This window comes from Acinonyx jubatus, chromosome X, assembly GCF_027475565.1.
Source record: "Acinonyx jubatus isolate Ajub_Pintada_27869175 chromosome X, VMU_Ajub_asm_v1.0, whole genome shotgun sequence".
Classification (NCBI taxonomy): domain Eukaryota; kingdom Metazoa; phylum Chordata; class Mammalia; order Carnivora; family Felidae; genus Acinonyx; species Acinonyx jubatus.
Genome location: NC_069389.1, coordinates 6,486,987 through 6,500,171, shown reverse-complemented (window position 1 = coordinate 6,500,171; position 13,185 = coordinate 6,486,987). Strand labels below are relative to the sequence as shown.

At 48.6% G+C, this 13,185-nt stretch overlaps 1 protein-coding gene across 4 annotated transcripts in view; it reads right to left on the bottom strand.

The window, feature by feature from the left end:
- The window catches only part of TBL1X (transducin beta like 1 X-linked), a 233,433-nt gene that overhangs the window by 175,881 nt on the left and 44,367 nt on the right, over positions 1-13,185 (bottom strand). The gene's annotated exons all lie outside the window — the stretch shown is intronic.

Genomic DNA, 13,185 nt, shown 5'->3' with positions numbered 1-13,185 from the left:
GCAGAGTCCCACCAACTAGAAGCAAGTACACACCCAGGTTCACATGGCCTATTCAGAGTGGCCAAAAGGTGGAAACCGTCCAAGCATCTATCGATGGATGAACGGACAAACGGCATACATCCGCGTGGAATGTCACTTATCCTTAACAAGGAAAGAAATTCTGACACGTGCTCCAACACAGAATGACCCTCGAGGACCTTACACCAAGTGAGATAAGCACATCACAGAAAGACAAACACCGGAGGATCCCACTCATTTGAGGTACCCACAGGAGTCAGATTCAGAGACAGCACAGGTTGTAGGGCTGGGGGAGGGGAGGACGCAGACCACTTTCAGTTGGGGAGGACGAAAAAGTCCTGGAGACGGATGGTGCTAATGGTCGCACAACAGTGGGAATGTACTTAAAGTCACTGAACTCTACATTTTAAAATGGTTCTGACGGTAAACATTAGGTTATATACATTTTACCACAATAAAAAAAGTAAAATTTAAAATTCAGTTGTTCCATCCCACAAGCCCACCCATTTCAAGTGTTTACTGGCCACACCTGAATGGCCACCATATTGGACAGCACAGAATGTTTCTATCCCTGCAGAAAGTTTTACTGGGCGGCATGGTCCGGTAGCTATTCGCTGAGTTCCCCTTGGTGAACGAACCGGGCCAGAGGTACAACTGGAAGGTGCCTTCCCTATCTTTTAACTGGACTATTCTGCTATCTAGCCCTCGTTCATCCAGCAAGTATTACCAAACGTCACTCCTCTTTGTGCTAGCCACTTGCTTCAACTGCTCCTGAATAAAAATTAGCAAGACATTCTTAGTAGCTGAACGCACCACAGGATGGTGGAAGAGTCCACGCTTTAAAAGGTAAATCACAGCAGGGGCACCTGGGAAGCTCAGTCAGTTAAGCCTCCTACTTCAGCTCAGGTCAGGATCTCATGGTTTGTGAGTTGGAGCCCCACGTCGGGCTCTGCGCTGACAGCTCAGAGCCCAGAGCCTGCTTTGCATTCTGTGTCTCCCCCTCTCTCAGCCCCTCCCCTGCTCGCACCCTGTCTCTCTGTCTCAAAATTAAATTAAACGTTAAAAAAAGTTAAAATAAATAAAAGATAAATCACTACATAACGTAACACATGGCATTTTTACCCCACAGAAACCAAATGCTAATGGTCTTTGCATTTCATTCTTCCCAGCACCCATTCTAGAATGTTCTACCCTGCTCAAGGGTTGACCCCCAAGCCTGGTGCAGATCCCTTGTAAAGAGTCTCCACTTTCCTCTTCCCCACCCACTAGCTAATTTTCTACACCCATTTTCCTTCCCAATTCTTTTCTCCTCAAAGAAACAATCGGCCTTTTTACCTTCCCAAATGTGAATGGACATTCTGTCCTTGATCCCACCCTCTCTCCAGCCTGTTCCGGGCCCTACTTCACCTGCCCCATCTTCATGTCTGGTCTCTCCTTACCCAGAATGCCAAAAGGGTCCTCATTCTGCCAACACGCTCAACTTCCTCTTACTGTGGGGAGAAAAGGGGTTCTGTAAGGTTGTCTTCTCCTCTCTAATCCACTGGGGCTTAGGAAACTACTTCAAGTGAAGGGCCACATAATGAATATTGTAGGCTTTGCAAATCACACCAGTCTGTGTCCCGTGTTGCCCTTTGTCTATCTTTCACAACTCTTTAAAAATGTAAAAACCACTCTTAGCTTGCGGAGGGTGGGTGTCACACAAAAACACCACGCGCTTGATCTCACAGTGTGCCAGCCCTGATCTACGTGTTACTCTCAGACCATTCTTTCTTCCGTACAATTTCTGATGTGGTCTGCCCCATCCAAAAACAAAAACAAAAAAAGCTTAGTGGTCTCCCCTCTTTTCACTGAACGGGTTCCATCCTCCAAGGGCGGGCCTCCAAGACCTCAACTCACCCACGCACATCCCAACTGTCCGTCCGCCTTCAAACATTTCCGCGCACCACCCGAAACAGCCTACTGTGTGCTGTCTGCGCTGCCGCATGCGTGCCTACGCATCACGTGGGAAAGCTCTTGGCCCGCACATGACGGCTCCAAGCATGCAGGCCACCTCCCTCGTTGACCACCGCCTTCCCAAAATTCTTCGTCTCTAGTTAAAGCGACCTTTCTGTGCTCCAAGCTTCCCTCACACACCGCGTGATCTCCCAGGACACCGGCGACTAGTTATTCCTGATACGCCATAGATTCACAAGCAAAATTTAAGACGTCCTCTCACCTTGATCACCACTAGCCACCACCTCATCAGGTTTGCACAAACCCACGGCTGACTGGGGAATCTGAGAACCGGTGTCATGTATCGCGTCAACTGGGACTGTCTCTCAGGAAGCACCATGCCTGACAGGTCATTGTCAAACTCATTGCTTTTGTTTTTGTTTTTTTTGGATTATCACCGCTGTGGCCCGAATGCTTGTGTCCCCCCTAAATTCATAGGTTGAAACCTAATGCCGAGCATAATGGTATTCGGGAATGCTCGTGGGAGGTGATTAGTTAATGAGGGTACAAGCCTCATGACGGGATCAGCCTTTACAAAAGAGACCCCAGAGAGCTCCCTCACCCCTTCCACCACGTGAGGACACAATGAGAGGGTGGTGGTCTGTGAACCAGGAAGCAGGCTCTCCGGAGACCCCGAATCGGCCTACACTGGACTGCCAGCCTTCAGAAATGTTAGAAATTCACTTCTGTTGTTCGTAAGCCCCCCGGTTTCTGGTACTTTGTCACAGCAGTCCAAGCAGACGAAGCAACCACCCTCGAAGAGAATCAAAACTCTGAGGTGTCTGGGTGATCGCCGTCATAAACAGCATCAGTTAACAAAAGATCAGGGATTAATGACCCTCCACGCAGCAGAAGCATTTTATGATGCAATGCGGATCACGGTCAAGTCCCCCTTCCACGCACTCCGCAAGTAGTTATAAAGCACCTACTATGTGCCAACACAGTGCTAGGGAGCGAAAGGCAGGAAGACGCGAATCTACTTGTAACACCAAATTCTTCAATATGCCCGAACAAGGACGCCAAGACATTTCTGTGGCTAACGTACGTAGATTACCCAAGATACTAGATGTCTCAAGGGTAAGGACCAAGATTCCTTCAGCTCCCCACCGCCCCCCTCCCCCCGCCCCGTTTGTGCCCTGCTCAAAGTAAGAACTGGATAAATATTAGCTACTTGGAATCAAGTTCTAAATGATTACACGAAAGGTCTCCGGTAACTCTGGAAGGAATTAGTGGACTGACCTTTCAGTAATTGCTTCAAGACCGAAAAAGAAAGAACAGTAACTCAGAGTCCCAAAACCATTCTAGGAGTCCAAATACGAGCCAGTGTTTAGTGAACAGACTTTGAACTTCACTTTCTGTTCATGGGAGACAAATGGCTCTTGTCCCACCACCAGAAGAGAAGTTAAAGTCACCGCTTCAATCCAATAGCTGTAACGTGCCATCTTTATCACCGAGATTCAATTAAGAGTCTGTGACCTCCACGTCATTTCGCTCTCTTACTCCGTTCCCTTTCTGATGAGGCTGACTGCACCACAGTGGTGGGGAGGAGTCCCACTTGGAAGATGGGCCCTCGCCTTATTAGGATTAGCTGTGCTTGGATCTTAGAGCTAAGCTACGGAGGCTGCTGGGTCAACATTTATACTTGCATTCCGTGGACGTTATTTTGTAATTACTACCTGTGTACGGCAAATGGAACTTATTTAACTTTACAGGCCACTCCCAATACGGCACTGACACCACATGATTAAACTGCTCCGTTCTGACGCCCGGCCAAACAATAGCCATCCCATAAACTTACAATTTGATAGCTTTACGTAATGGCCACATAATCACGGCTGTAACACGTGCTTATAAGGTACCTTAAAAACAGAACCAGGGGCTGCCCAGGGGGCTCAGCCAGTTAAGCACCCGACTCTGGTTTTAGCTCAGGTCACGATCTCACGGTTCATGGGTTTGAGCCATGGCACTGGCAGTGCAGAGCCTGCTTGGGATTCTCTCTCTCACCTCTCTCTGCCCCTCCCCTGCTTGCACCATCTCTCTCCTCTCTCAAAATAAATAAATAAAGTTAAAAAACAAATGGTACGTGCTCGAGTCATCACAGAGTAGAAGAATGCCTCACCTTGTGCCCTCACGTCACCAGTTATTAAACACAATGCACAACTGTCTGAGTGACAGGACACCCAAACTAAGAGTGCCCATGATGGCGAATTCAGGCTGATCAATTTCAAGCCATTCTAACGTAAGGAGCCAATGACTCAGAAGTGCTCAGGCCGGGGGGGGGGGGGGGGGGGGGCAATGCCTGGTGGCTCAGTCAGTTGAGCATCTGACTCTTGGGTTCAGGTCATGATCTCACAACTTTGTGAGTTCGAGTCCCTCATCGGGCTCTGTGCTGGCAGGGCAGAGCCTGCTTGGGATTCTCTCTCTCCCTCTCTCTCTCTATCTCTCTCTGCCCCTCCCCCACTCATGCTGTCTGTCTCTCTGAAGATAAACTTTAAGAAAAAAAAAAGTGTTCAGGGAACACGACATGTGACCTTAAACATTCACACTTCCTTCTGTACTTTCCCTAATGTCTGTCACCAGTACTCTCTTGCTGGTGTATTCAATGTGGCTCCAAGCACATCGCTACGATCATCCTATGCCCAAGACCCTGCTCTCTACGTGTTCTTTCACGGTGACACTGCACAGAGGCACTACTGGATAATGAATTTTACAGACAAGTCTATTTACAGCCAAACAAACAGAATATAAAGCTTATAAAGAATATAAAGTTCTTCGATACAAAGTGCTGAACACTAAACATGAGAGACGGACACACATCTAAACACGTAATACACAAAATCCTCTACTATTAATTTCGACAAGAAATCAGAGCCAAGTCCCCTTACGAGGGCATAATTAAAGAGTGCACGGTTATTTTCACAAAACCAGAAATCTCTCCCCGTAAGAACTCCTCATCGTATCTTTCTGGGTCCGTGTGGCTCCCGTGCGAGAGATCTGCTGGCTTAAACACCCAAGAGCGTACTGCCACCAGGGGGGCGGGCCAGCCCTCAGTGGGCTTGTGTGCTTTCCAGTTACGATCTGGACGCAAACGTGTATGTTTCTGAGCACTTTCCCAAGAGCGCAGCGGTGGACACCCTCCACCCCATTTCCTTCGTTCTAGGAACAGAACAGAGCCACATCTGTGTGGGCTGACCTTGCTTCCTCACAGGGGACCGGAAGGTTCCTCCACCTCCTGAATAGTAACAAACACAGCATGGCTCACACGCACACAGCACACAGAGCCAAGCCCTTTCACGAGTGGTGGCCCCGAGCCGCCAGAGACCACGAGGCTTCTGGAACTTCTGCGGCAGGAGAAGGGGGATGGATTCACGTGGGATGCCTTCCCGAGGCAGGTCCGCAGAAATACCAAGCCGCAAAAACACAGAAACTCCTGTGTCCTGCCTCTTAAAAAGGGAGTCATAAAAATAGGTTAACAATGACTGAGGGCTAGCCAAGCACCAGGCCCTCTTTTTTTTTTTTTAACGTTTATTTATTTTTGAGACAGAGAGAGACAGAGCATGAACGGGGGAGGGGCAGAAGGAGGGAGACACAGAATCTGAAACAGGCTCCAGGCTCTGAGCCATCAGCCCAGAGCCCGACGCGGGGCTCGAACTCAGGGACCGCGAGATCGTGACCTGAGCTGAAGTCGGACGCTCAACCGACTGAGCCACCCAGGCGCCCCGCACCAGGCCCTCTTGTAAGCGGTCTAAGGGAAGTGGCTTTAAAATGTCCCAGCAAGTCCTACTGAGGACGTACCAGTGACCCCGGGTGGCGATGGCAGCAGGAGTCAAACGGGGACACGGAATCCAGTTATCCCAACTATTTAAGCAACAAAAGGAAGTACTCAACGCTGTGTTGTTTAAACAAATAATAATAAGACATTAAAAAGCACTGAGTCATACGCTTCAAATGAATAAACTGTATGGTATGTGACTTACATCTCAATAAAGCGGTTTCTTTAAAAAGCCAAGAATAGCCAAGAACGAGTGAGTGCGTCTCACTGTATGTAAATCATCCAACAGTGTAACCTGGATCAAAACAAATATTATCTTGGGGGCGTCTGGGTGGCTCAGTCGGTTAAGCATCCGACTTTGGCTTGGGTCATGATCTCACAGTTCATGGGTTCAAGCCCCGCATCGGGCTCTGTGCTGATGGCTCGGAGCCTGGAGCCTGCTTCGGGTTCTGTGTCTCCCCCTCTCTCTGCCCCTTCCCTGCTCATGCTCTGTCTCTCTCTCAAAAAATAAAACATTAAAAAACATTTTTTTAAATATTATCTTGTACAGAGACAGCAGGTAAACAGAACGAGATGATAGTATGTGGCCAATAAGTAAAAACTGTATGTTGATACTTGAAAAAATAAAAAATGATTTTTTTGAGTCAATAATTTTAAATTTCAGGAGCATCAGCAAACGAAATCTGTACTCATGTCTCATACTTAAACTCATGACAATGACTTAACTGATTTGGGCTCTGCTGTGAAAAAGTCACTCTAAACGCAGGCAGACAGAATACAACTGGTCACCTGCCATTTCTGCCTCAGCGTCTCTCAGGCTTGTCTTCAGTGCAATGAGATCACCAAACGGAAAACACAACCTGATAAAACACCGATTTGGGCCCTCAGGTCTCTGCACATTGCCTTGTAGTTCACTGCCATCACCCACAGCAGCCCGCTGGCCCCATCAACAGAGTCCCTCCACGTCCCCAGCATGGAGCACACAGGCACTAAAGTGGCACTGATGTGAAGTAAAGTCATCCGCAGCCAGGGACAGTCTGCCGGATGCTTCTCCTGTCAAAGCAGCTCGAGTAGGACAAACCAGAAGCAGAGCCAGTGTCCCGGTATGAATTTCTGGTTCCCTGATTATTCTGGCCTGCTAATTTAGCATCCCTGACCCCCATGTTTCCAAAACACTACGTAAATACCACATGGCCACTTGTCTTTACTTTGGGTCTTCTGTGCTCAAGACCTTCAAAACTGTCCTGACCTTGGGGCACCTACGTGGCTCAGTCGGTTGACGTCCAACTTTGGCTCAGGTCACGATCTCGTGGCTCTTGGGTTCAAGCCCCCCATCAGGCTCTGTGCTGACAACTCAAGAGCCTGGAGCCTGCTTCGGATTCTGTGTCTCCCTCTCTCTCTGCCCCTCCCCCATTTGTGCTCTTTCAAAAGTAAATAAATGTTAAAAAAAAAAAAACTCTTTAAAAAAAGTAAAATTTAAAAAAGAATTAAATAAATAAAAATTGTCCTGACCTTAAGGTCCCCCTCAACTAAGCAGCTGAAACATCCACGGAGGATTCCAGAGCAATCTGAGGATTCTCTTTGCAGTTAGAACTTGAAAACTGCGTTTTCTCAACATCTGAAAAAGGGAAGCGTATCTTTTCATTGAAGATTTTCACTCAGAAGGAATCTAAAAGTTCCAAAAGTTGCCTTCCTAATGTATCTTCCTGACATAAAAATACTTCTCTGAACTGTAACATTTCTGTTTACGGAATTTTTTTTTTTTTTTTTTACGTTTAATTTTGACAGAGAGAGAAAGCGCAAGCAGGGGAGGGACAGAGAGAGAGGCAGACACAGAAACCAGAGCAGGCTCCAGGCTCTGAGCCGTCAGCACAGAGCCCGACACGGGGCTCGAACCCACAAATCGTGAGATCATGACATGAGCCGAAGTCAGATGCTTAACAGACTGAGCCACCCAGGTGTCCCAAACATTATCATTTTCAAAACTGGGACTGGGAGGAACCCAGGTGCCAGGCAACACTCCACGCCAATTGAACCTGCCTCTGTGGAGGTGGGAATTAAGCACGAGAAAGTCTATAAAACTCCTAAGAAATCCCGGCAGGCAGCCTGGTTGAGAAGTGAGACCCAGGGAGCAGTGTCTGCTCTGAGGCGGCAGAGATCAGGGTCTGTGGAAACCGCCAGTAGGAGACAGGTGGGCTTGCTGGAGAAATGAACAGAGACAGAACAGAAAGGTCAAGTTCGGGAACCCCGCCGGGACCCAAAGGCTTCTACCTTGAACCTCCTGACACGCGCTTGTGAACGTTAGTAACAGAGGCTGCGGCCCTGGCAGTTCTGGCCAGGGGACAGGAGGGGAGGAAACAGAGTAACCCCTTGGGTGCACTGAGCCCCTAAGACACCTCAGGGGAGATGTCTGGGGACAGCAGGTGACATGGCCCCAGGCCCAGCAGGAAGACAAAGACTCTGGGACAAGGACATGTCACATCCACACTCAGGGCAGGGAGCCAGCCAGGACACGGGAATCCACAGAGCTGACGTCCGAAAGTAGGGGAGACCGGGCAAAAGGGACACCTGGCCACGTCATCGGGCTCTTGACCTCCCCCCCCCCCCCCCCCCGCCCCGTGGCTCTCCTGCATCCAGCTGGCCATCACATTGGGCCAAGTTCTTCCGTCCACACACCCGTGCCTGCTCCAGGATCACCTGATGAACTGCAATCACTTTCCAAATGGCCCCGAGAAAATGCTTTCACAGGGAGTGTTGAGATCCTCACATGGGAGACTCCAATCTTTGAGAGGAGAGGTGTTTTTTTTTTTTTTCACTGTTTGTTCATTTTTGAGAGAGAATGTGTGTGTGAATGCATGAGTGGGGGAGGGGGGCAGAGAGACAGAGGATCTGAAGCAGGTTCCACACTGACAGCAGTGAGCCCGACACAGGGCTTGAACTCAGGAACCATGAGATCATGACCTGAGCTGAAGTCGGATGCTCAACTGAGGGAGCCACCCAGAGGCCCCGAGAGGAGAACTATCTCTAACTGAACACACCTAGAAACGTAGCGGAAAGAGTGGGGACTAAAGCAAAAGGTAAAAACGGGTCATTCAAAAATATATGTACTTTGCAGAAAAAAAAAAATCTGCAAATGTCTTCCTCTTAGTACATTTTGAGATTTGATGGGTCCAAGTCAATCCAGATAAATGACGATGAGATGGAAAGACAAGTATTATTCTTTGTTTTTTTTAATGTTTATTTATATTTGAGAGAGAGAGCATGAGCAGGGAAGGGGAAGAGAGCGAGGGAGACACAGAACCCGAAGCAGGCTCCAGGCTGTGAGCTGTCAGCACAGAGCCCGACGCGGGGCTGGAACCCATAAACCACGAGATCAGGACCTGAGCTGAAGCTAGACGCCTAACTGACTGAGCCACCCAGGCACCCTCGACAAGTATAATTCTTTAAGGCTGACAGGCCAAAGGGGTTTTCTCACCTTATTTTGAAAAAGCAATGTAAATACTTTTGATGGAGTAAGAAAAAGAAAAAAAAAAAAAGTACTTTTTTTAAAAGAGCCTTGTTTTATGGCTTTAAAGCCGTGGATAATTTAAGAACATAAAAATGTGTGATGTGGTCTGTTCATTAAAGTGTAGGATTTAGTATAAATTAAATTTTAAGCTATAATTTACCCAATCACTTCAAATGTAATAACTGAATTTGCTCTAATTGCTCTTAAATTGCGCTGGCAAAAATTTAAGGAAACTCTTAATTTTTGCCAATATGCTACAAGTAGGCAAACTTGAACACAGAAGAAAAACCACAAAAGCAAGTTTTCTGGGCTTTGGTGTCCTCCACGATGTCAGGAAGACCCAGAAGCTACTTAGTTCAACAAAAGAAAAGGAGAAAGAGGACAGAAGAATGCGGCACTCCATTAAAATAATATCTGGCTTATAAACACACGTTCACTTTGAAAAAGACCCACTACACACAGGATCCTTCTCAGGTGCAGCATTTGTTTGTTTACTTACTTGGTGGAGAGAGAGAAAGAGAAGGGCGACCACACGAGTGAGGGGGCAGACAGAGAGGGAGAGAAAGAAAATCTTAAGCAGGCTCCAGGCTCAGTATGGAGCCCGACATGGGCTCAAACCCACCAACCGTGAGATCGTGACCTGAGCCGAAGTCAAGAATGGGATGCTTCACTGACTGAGCCACCCAGGTGCCCCTCGCCTGAGGTTTTTAAAATCGCCTTTTTAATCCCAAAATGAGGAACCCATGGGGAACCTGGGTGGCTCAGTCGGTTAAGCATCTGACTCTTGACTTCGGCTCAGGTCGTGATCTCACGGTTCGTGGGTTCGAGCCCCGTGTCGGCTCTGTGCTGACAGCTCAGAGCCTGGAGCCCGCTTCGGATTCTGTGTCGCCCTCTCTCTCTGCCCCTCCCCTACTCACGTTCTGTTTTCTCTCTCAAAAATAAACATTTAAAAATTTTTAATTCAAAAAAAATGAGGAATTCATACATGCTTTGCCCACATTCACGAGGTTTTCTGTTCCGTCCTGGGTTGCTGTCATTCCTCAACATGTCGTGTTGAGACACGTATCCGTTCTTCCGGCTTTTGAGGAGGGAAAGAACCTGGAATGCAGATTCTCTACAACTTCTGACACCCTGAGTCCCAAATCCCCCTGCTTGCTACTTCCCAATTCCATCGGAGAGAAGGGGCGCCCCTCTACAGGCGGCCTGCGGGCCGCCATCTAAACCACAAGGCTCTGGCTGTGTCGCCATGCAGCCCTGCACGCTGGACCCCTGCACGCTCTGCTCTGCCATCATCAGACACAGCGTCTGGGACCTTCCTTCAGTGAACCTGAGACTCACCATTGCAGGCAAACGACTGACTTTCGGATCTAAGAAGACTGCGGCTTCCACCGAGAGCAGAGGCAGCAAATGAGCCAGATAATAAACACCTTCGACTCTGTGGGGCCGTACAATCCACTACTGCCCGGCTCGACCCTAAGGGACCAAAGCATACAGGTCCACACAGACAACAGTGGGTGTGGCTGCGTCCCAGGAACACTTGACTTTCAAAACGGACCACAGGAGCACTTTACCCAGACACAGAGCACTATCAAATCTCGCTTCAGGCACTTCCCCTGTGATTTAATTTTAGCAAGCCACACATGAGCTTTTAAATAGTTTTCCAAAAGAAATAAACAAAGAGATGAAAACCATCAGGAAACTTTTGACTCCGCGTTTCCATGCCAGTTTCCCAAGGAATGGTCGGCAACATATTTGATCAGGGGAAGGGATGCTGTAAATGTGCCTGCCAAGACACCCTTTCTGGGCATCCTCCCCCCCGCTCCCCCAGCCGCCCCAGAACTGTGCCCCCTGAAGCCACGCCCCAATGGGGGAGGGGGTTAGAAAGGGCCCCTTGATGGGCACCTGGGTGGCCCAGTGCTGACAGCTCAGAGCCTAGATTCCGTGTCTCCCTCTCTCTCTGCCCCTCCCCCACTTGTGCCCCGTGTCTCTCTCAAAAATAAATAAAAACATTTAAAAAAATTTAAAGAACGGCCCCCTTGGGACACCTGGGTGACTCAGTCTGTTAAGCGTCCAACTCTTGATCTCGGCTCAGGTCCGATCTTAATCCGTCAACTAGGAACATTCCTGGCAAACTATTCTGAACTAAGATGACTTAAATAATCAAAGAAAACTTACTTTACATACATATCCATGGCTCCTCTGGCCACACAATGTCTACATACCATTTGGTCCAAAAAGACCACAATCTGGACCTTTACACAAAAGTCTGCTGGCCCAGGTGATGGGGCACGTGACTCCTGATCTCAGGGTCATGAGTTCAAGCCCTACATGGGCATGGAGTCTACTTAAAAAAAAAAGAAAAAAAAAAGTTTGCCAGCCCTGACAAAAATGAACAAAAATATCCAAAATTTTTTAAAATTTTTTAACATTTTATTTACGTTGAGAAAGAGACAGCATGAGAAGGGGAGGGGCAGAGAGAGAGAGAGGGAGAGAGAGAATCCCAAGCAGGCTCCACAATGTCAGTGCAGAGCCTGATGCAGGACTCCAACTCACAACTGTGAGATCATGACCTGAGCCAAAATCAAGAGTCACAACTGACTGAGCCACCCAGGCACCTCCAAAATTTTTTTTCAGTGCACATTTAGGGTCAGTGACTAAATACAGGCTAAAGTGTCTGTGGTCCTTCTTCCTAAATAATCCCTCTCTTGGGGGGGCCTGGGTGGCTCAGTCAGTTAGGCGTCCGACTTTGGCTCAGGTCTTGGTCTCACAGTTTGTGAGTCTGAGCCCTGCATCGGGCTCTGTGCAGACAGCTCGGAGCCTGCAAGCTGCTTTGGATTCTCTGTCTCCCTCTCTCTCTGCCCCTCCCCCACTTGTGCACGCTCTCTCTCTTAAAAATAAAAGTGTAAAAAAAAAATTTAATTTAAATAATCCTTCTCTCACATTAAAAATAAATGATGGTACCTGAGGAAATGGACCACTTCTCCAGAGGTGGAGCTGAACTGGGTATGCTTCAAACACCTGACATCTGGCAAACCTCCAACTCCACTGAATCACGGACAAAGGCTGGGGTGGGGGTGCGTGGACCCCACCTCTTTCTCAGTTAGGGCTCGCCGCCCAGGATGGCTTGCCCAGTCCTGGCCCACGATGCCACCCCCAACCTCCAGGTCTCACCTTCTCTGGTTCCATCCGGTGGGAGGGCCCTTCTCAAGGGCAGAGCAAGGCCGCTCCCCCATCACCAGAGAACTGCCCCTTCGGGCACCTACCCCCTCCTCGTGTGTCAACCGCACAAGGACAGGAAGCAACTCCAGCTTGCCCAGATGTTACTACCACCGTACCACGCCGGGCACTGCACAGACGAAGCCACCAACAGGTATTCGCGGAGTCGATGAATGAAACAACCCATGGATTAAGAGAACACAGAATTCCACGGAAATGAAACCATTTCCTCCCAGAGCATGAGTAAAAACAAATCCATCACCTTCAGACAAGGTCAGGGAATCCAACGCCTGTCGAGAAAACGCAGAGCGCTCTGAGAAATACACAGGATACACGCCAACTATTAAGAGCCCAATTCTATACGGTCCACACGCTGTGGGTCAGAGGTCGGCCAAATCCAGCCCACAGCCTGTCCCACGAAGCCCACAGGCTAAGGATGGTTTCTTGCTTTGTTTTAAATGGTGAGGGGGGGGGGGGAATCAAGAGGGCTAATCTTTCAGGAGACAGGAAATTTATAGGAAATTCAAAGCCCAGTGGCCTCAGTGGCCTTTTCCTGGGACCCTGCCACACTCATTCGGTGATAAAACGTCTAGAGCTGTTTAGCACAAGGCATGGTTCCACAGAGGATCTGTGACAGTGTCCTGCCATTTGAAGGTAACACGTCTCTTCTCTGGCCCTC